The sequence below is a fragment of the Fukomys damarensis genome, unplaced genomic scaffold (assembly GCF_012274545.1).
Source record: "Fukomys damarensis isolate Sample0158 unplaced genomic scaffold, DMR_v1.0_HiC HiC_scaffold_16, whole genome shotgun sequence".
Classification (NCBI taxonomy): domain Eukaryota; kingdom Metazoa; phylum Chordata; class Mammalia; order Rodentia; family Bathyergidae; genus Fukomys; species Fukomys damarensis.
The window spans coordinates 104,976,640-104,982,217 of NW_022900928.1; the positions used below are offsets into that span (position 1 = coordinate 104,976,640).

Consider the following 5,578-nt stretch of genomic DNA (forward strand, 5'->3'; position numbering starts at 1 on the left):
GTATATGATACAGAGAAGATTAGTATAGCCCTTGTATAAGAATGATATACACATTCAAGAAGTGCTTCTTATTTATGGAGTTCTTGGAAGTTACTCAACATGTCACTGGTTAAACCCAAGGACATGAATAAAGTCAAAAGGCAATGCTTGACTTCTAATAATTGTAATTGTCTCTTTACTAGGAGGGAGAGACAGAGACAGAGACAGAGTGAGAATATCTCAAGTGTCTTGAGAATTTGCCCTTTGCTCGTTCATTTCTCCTCTCTCAGTCTGGAATGAAATTGTGACATCCAGTGAGGTATCAGGCATCTTATGAAATGACTATTATAGCCTAAGGATGGTTATAAGATAATAAGATATAAGATACAAAGATAATCAGGTACTCAGGTTGTATTGTGAAACTCCCATATCAGTCTATGCCTGATTACATCTGGACTTGAGAAGATTTATGAAGACTACCCCCTTTGTAGTTAAGCCACTGTAGTTGCTATGTTGTTAAGTGGAAATTAAAATGATCCCTACTGACAGAGATGACCATGCTATTCTCTCTTTATTGGTACATTTTAGGGATACAGTACAGTTACATTCATTGTTGAGATCTTGCACCTCTACATGACAGATCTTTGTTCTCATTTTTCCCCTTGTCCCTGCCTCCCTTCACCCCCTCCTCCCCTCCCCATTTACAAACAGTTTATTTCCATCTTTTCATTTTCTCACATTTTTTTCTTTTCCCTTATTACCCTTCCCCTACCCATCCCACCTTCCCTACACCTTTAGCCCTTTTCTTGCCTTATTCTCTCTTTCAATTAGACTAATTTCAATCAGATTTATCTTAGAGTCATCTTCTGCATAGGACACATCATGGTCATTGTCACAGCTCTACTCTATGAGAACTAGATATGAAGTTTAGTTTTAAAAGAGTGGATACATGGCTGAGTGTGGTGGAAAACACCTGTAATCTCAGAACTCAGGAAGCTAAGGCAGGAGGATTACAAGGTCAACGTCAGCCTGGGCAACATAGCCAGGCCTGTTTCAGAATCAAAACTGAAAAGCTGAGTTTCTGTTTTTCCTTTTCTTATATTTATTGTAGAGCAATGGGGAAAAAGCAGAACCAAGATATATTATGTAAAGGTACAAATTTCCAATAATGAATGTCAGCATGTTGTATACCTAAAATGTACCAATAAAATTAATAAAGAAAAAAACCTAAAAGCTGGGGATATACCTCAGTGGAAGAGTATTTCTGGTTCAGTCTGTAATACTGGAAAAACAAAAGGGTGAGTTTATGGTTCTGAATGTTGTCCTAATGAAGGCTTCAGGATAGCAAGGTGACATCTAGGAAATATAAGCTTCGCGGGCTAGTTATTCAATCAGGTACAATATTCACTTATTCTAAGACCCAGTTTTCATGTCTTTAAAATGAAGATAACACAGACCTTACATATCTACTGAGAGGATTAAAATTGGAAATGTGCAACATGCCTAATGAAGGTTCTATGGAAATATACATATTTCCTTGTTGCTAAATCCCCTCTCTCTGTGACACAGATGGAACAACGATCCTGCCTTGTCCACTCTTTTCTCAATGCATCCCTCAGCCATCTTGGAACCATGCCCTTTCCCCCTGGAATTTGGTCTTAATTTTCATTTTATCCAGCATCATTTTATCCAGTAGTTTAAAATGTTGTTGAGGAAGAGGGTGGGAGAAAAGTGGGCACGAATGGCTCTGCTTCCTTGCAAACTTTACTGCCCCTCCCAGAAGTCTCATATTTCCCATAGGGTTTGTGGCCATCTTTAGATTCACAAAATATAGCTGTAGTTTTAATTCAGGCTTTCATTGAGGTACACATTTATAATACGCATATGTATACATACCCCATACATATTTATATATAACATTAGACTCTGTAACCATGGAAACCATTACAGTACTAACAAATTACAAATTGTGACTCTGCTGTAATATCAAACAAGAAATTCAAATGAAATACCAAGCATTTGTTTAAGCGCAAACAGCTTTAGTAATTAAATACACAGAGACAATACAGAAATTCACAAATGGATATTTAGAAGCTTTTTCTAGAATGAAAGTCTGCTTTGATATTTTTTCCCTTTTGTACAACATCACAGTCTATGTCTTTATAAATTAAGTTTGGCGCTGGGTTAACAAGACTGGATCTGCTGCACTGGAATCCTCACACACTCTCAAACTCAGCTCTTATTCTAAATAGTTACACCTTCCATAGTGAGAAAGATTTTATTAATCAAAAGGAGGACTTTTCAAAAAGAAAGCTCCGATGTGAAGTAGGTCTTACATCCCCTGTTTCATTCAGACAACATGTGGAACTACCCCTGGGGTTTGGAATATATTAACATCCTTTCACAATTAACCCTAATGGGACAAGAGCGGCATTTTCCCAAGCAGATATATTCAAAGCTAAAAAATGCATAGTGTTTAAATAGATCTCATTATATCAGCTACACCAAATCTCTACTCTTTATATACAGAGGATTGTACCTCTTTTCACTGTCATGCAACATTAAAATAGGAAGGCATACACAAGGATGACATGGATTTGACAAAAAATTAATGATTTGTACATCACTTTAATGCTTCAAATCTGCAATTCATGTATGCTAATTAGATCATAATGGGCTGTTGAAGAACAGAACTGTCATCCTGCAGCTTCACAGGTTTCTGGAAGCTCAGATACAGCACAGCCGTGCTGGGTTGGCTGTTGGATTCTGGGCTATAATGTGGCAGATCTATGAGAGCATTTTCCCCCACATGCAATTGTTTCCTGGATGTGGTACTTTAATCTATCAGAGTTACGGTGACATGTCTCAAATAAGTGGTTCCTGGGTGCTGCAATATATACCAGGAGCAACGGCACAGCATCACTGTATCTAAATGATTGATTTCCGGATTTTAGGTTGTCAGGCTATACCTCAGAGGGCAGCTGTCATCCTCCTAAATGTATGAAGTTGTATTATGCAGCACATTTTGAAAATTTATGTACAACTTTTTTTTTATTTACAGATAAAAAGGGCTGCAAAACTTGGAGAGAGGAAACAAAGAGGACTACAAAGATCCGGTATGTTTTCTCACTGTGAAATCATGTAGATCTCCCCACTGCAAGGAAAACAGCTCCCAATTCCTTTTTCAGAAACCTCCTTTGGTCTTTGCACTGCTATACGGCTGTCACTACAGCCAGAGTCTGGGAGGCTGGGCTGCTTCACAGACCAAATGGAAATGCCAGTGTGTGCTGGAAGCTGTCGACTGGGAGACAAATTTCTCTGTTTTTACTGGAAAGCAAATGAATCTTCCCTGGTGTCATATTGGACGTTTGATTCAATGTGTTCCTCACAACCATACCTGCTTCTCTGGAAACCCAGTAGTTGTGCCTGTCTAGGGGGGAGGAAAAAGGTATCAAGGCTCAATTTTCTTTTCAAATTCCTGATGGTTGAAATTTTTTGTCTTGAAGTCTCCAGAGTAAATATATATTTAACTTAATTTTTTTTCAGTAAAAAATACAAACTAGTGACCATTATAGAAAAACTGAGGCAGACAAGAGGGAATAGTACTCCAAATATAGCTGAGCAATTAATGCATTTTAGAGACTAGGAATATCCACTTCATAAGTAAACAAAATAATGGTATGACTACAGGAAGTCACAGAGTGCTCAAGTTAATAAGAATTTTGCCACACTGCTTATGTAAGGTGTTTATGGAACAATCTGTATTAACATTATTGGCACCAAATAAATATTTAATGAATGAAGGATGCTCTTTAAATAATGTGATCTTTGAAAGACATAAAATGACATTCCAACCTAGAAGTAGCACCTGGTTTTCCAGTTGACAAGAGGAAGACATATATTCCAGGAACTGATATTATCTACAATAACATTTGAATAATATTTTCTTATTCTCTATCAATCTTATTTTTAATGCAACACAACAACTTTAAGAACACTTTGAGCAGGCCGGGCGTGGTGGTGCACTCCTGTAATCTCAGCACTTGGGAGGCTGAGGCAGGAGGATCATTGTGAGTTTGAGACCAGCCTGGGCTACATAGTGATTTCCAGGTCAGTCTCAACTACATAGTGAGTACTTGTCTCAACACCGCCCCCCAAAAAAACCACTTTGAGCCTAGAAAAATCATCCATAATCTCACAAAGGATATTACCATGTGACTATTAAACATAGCCTGTGCATCACATACATGGCACCCTTATGTACATACACACAAACACACACACGTGGTATATGCACACACACAGAATGATACATTTTCTCATGAAGAAAATCGAATCATAAGCTTGAAGCTCCATCCAATGGCTGGGCTATCTGGATTTCAAAGATACAAAGTTGTTGCCAGAGATGTAGCTCAGTGGTTCTGCTGCCTGCCTTGCAAGCGCAAGGGCTGGAGTTCAATGCCTGGTACCTCCCCCCTACCCCCACAAAAAAAGATTCAAAGGTGTGTACTGGAAAATAAAATTTGAATAGAATAACATTTAAATAGAATGGCTGGGTCATTCTGCAGATTTGTGCTGAGAGTTTTGAAGAACTGCCAAACCATTTTCCAAACTACTTGTACCATTTGCATTCCCACCAGAAGTTTATGAGTACAATGCTCATTCCTCCACATCCTCACTGCCATTTGAAATGGCCAGTATTGTTAACTTTGGGCATTCTTGTACTTGTGTCTCTAACTGGAATTATTTGTTATGTGTTTATCTGGTTTGGGGAACTGTCCAAATGTGTTGCTCATTTTCCCGTAGGGTGATATTCAGTTGTCTTCTGAGAGCTCTTCAAATGCTCTGTAAACAATCTTTCTTAGATAGGTGAACTGTAAGTATTTTCTCCTGATTTGAGTGTTCTATTTTCATTGTCTTAGTTCTGTTCTCAAAAGTTGATGTTCTTAATTTTAATGGAGGTATAACTCTGTATTTACATGCCTACACTTGATATTTGTGTGAGAGAGTTCCAGGACCCCTGGAGATACCAGAACTCAAAGATGTTCTAGTCCCTTATATAAAATGGCATAGTATTTCTTATATTTACACACTAATCCTCTACACTTTAAGTCATCTGTAGATTACTTACATATCTAACAATGTAAAGAATTTGTAAAAATTTTTTATTCTCTCTTGTTTAGGAAATGATGACAAGGGGGAAGTTCTTCTGTGATCACTACAATGTTATTTTTTCATAAATATAGTCCTCTCTGAGTTTTCTTTTCATTAAGTTTATTGGTACATTTTAGGTATACAGTACAGTTACGTTCATCATTGGGATCCTGGACCTTTACATGATATATCTTTGTTCTTATTTTTTCCCCCATACTCCTGACTTCCCTTCACTCCCTCCATCCTTCCCTGTTTACAAAGATTTTGTTTCCCTTTTTTCCTTTTCTCATATTTTTTCTTTTTCCTTTTTTCCTTTCCCCTAACTATCCCACTTTTCCTGTACCTATAGCCTTTTTCTTTTTATTTCACATTATCAATTGAACAATTTCAACCTTATCTATGTTTTTAGTTTTTCATACCAGAGAAACTATTCAGAATTTACACA

The 5,578-nt window shown here is 37.4% G+C and overlaps 1 long non-coding RNA gene and 1 pseudogene across 1 annotated transcript in view; both read left to right on the forward strand.

Moving 5' to 3' along the window:
- Window positions 1-3,097, forward strand: part of LOC117286289 — a 77,759-nt gene extending 74,662 nt beyond the window's left edge. Inside the window, exon 3 of the long non-coding RNA XR_004517375.1 lies at window positions 3,041-3,097. This is a non-coding gene — a long non-coding RNA (uncharacterized LOC117286289). The remainder of the gene's footprint in view (window positions 1-3,040) is intronic.
- On the forward strand, window positions 2-76 carry LOC117286434 (annotated as a pseudogene).
- Window positions 3,098-5,578: the final 2,481 nt, after the last annotated feature.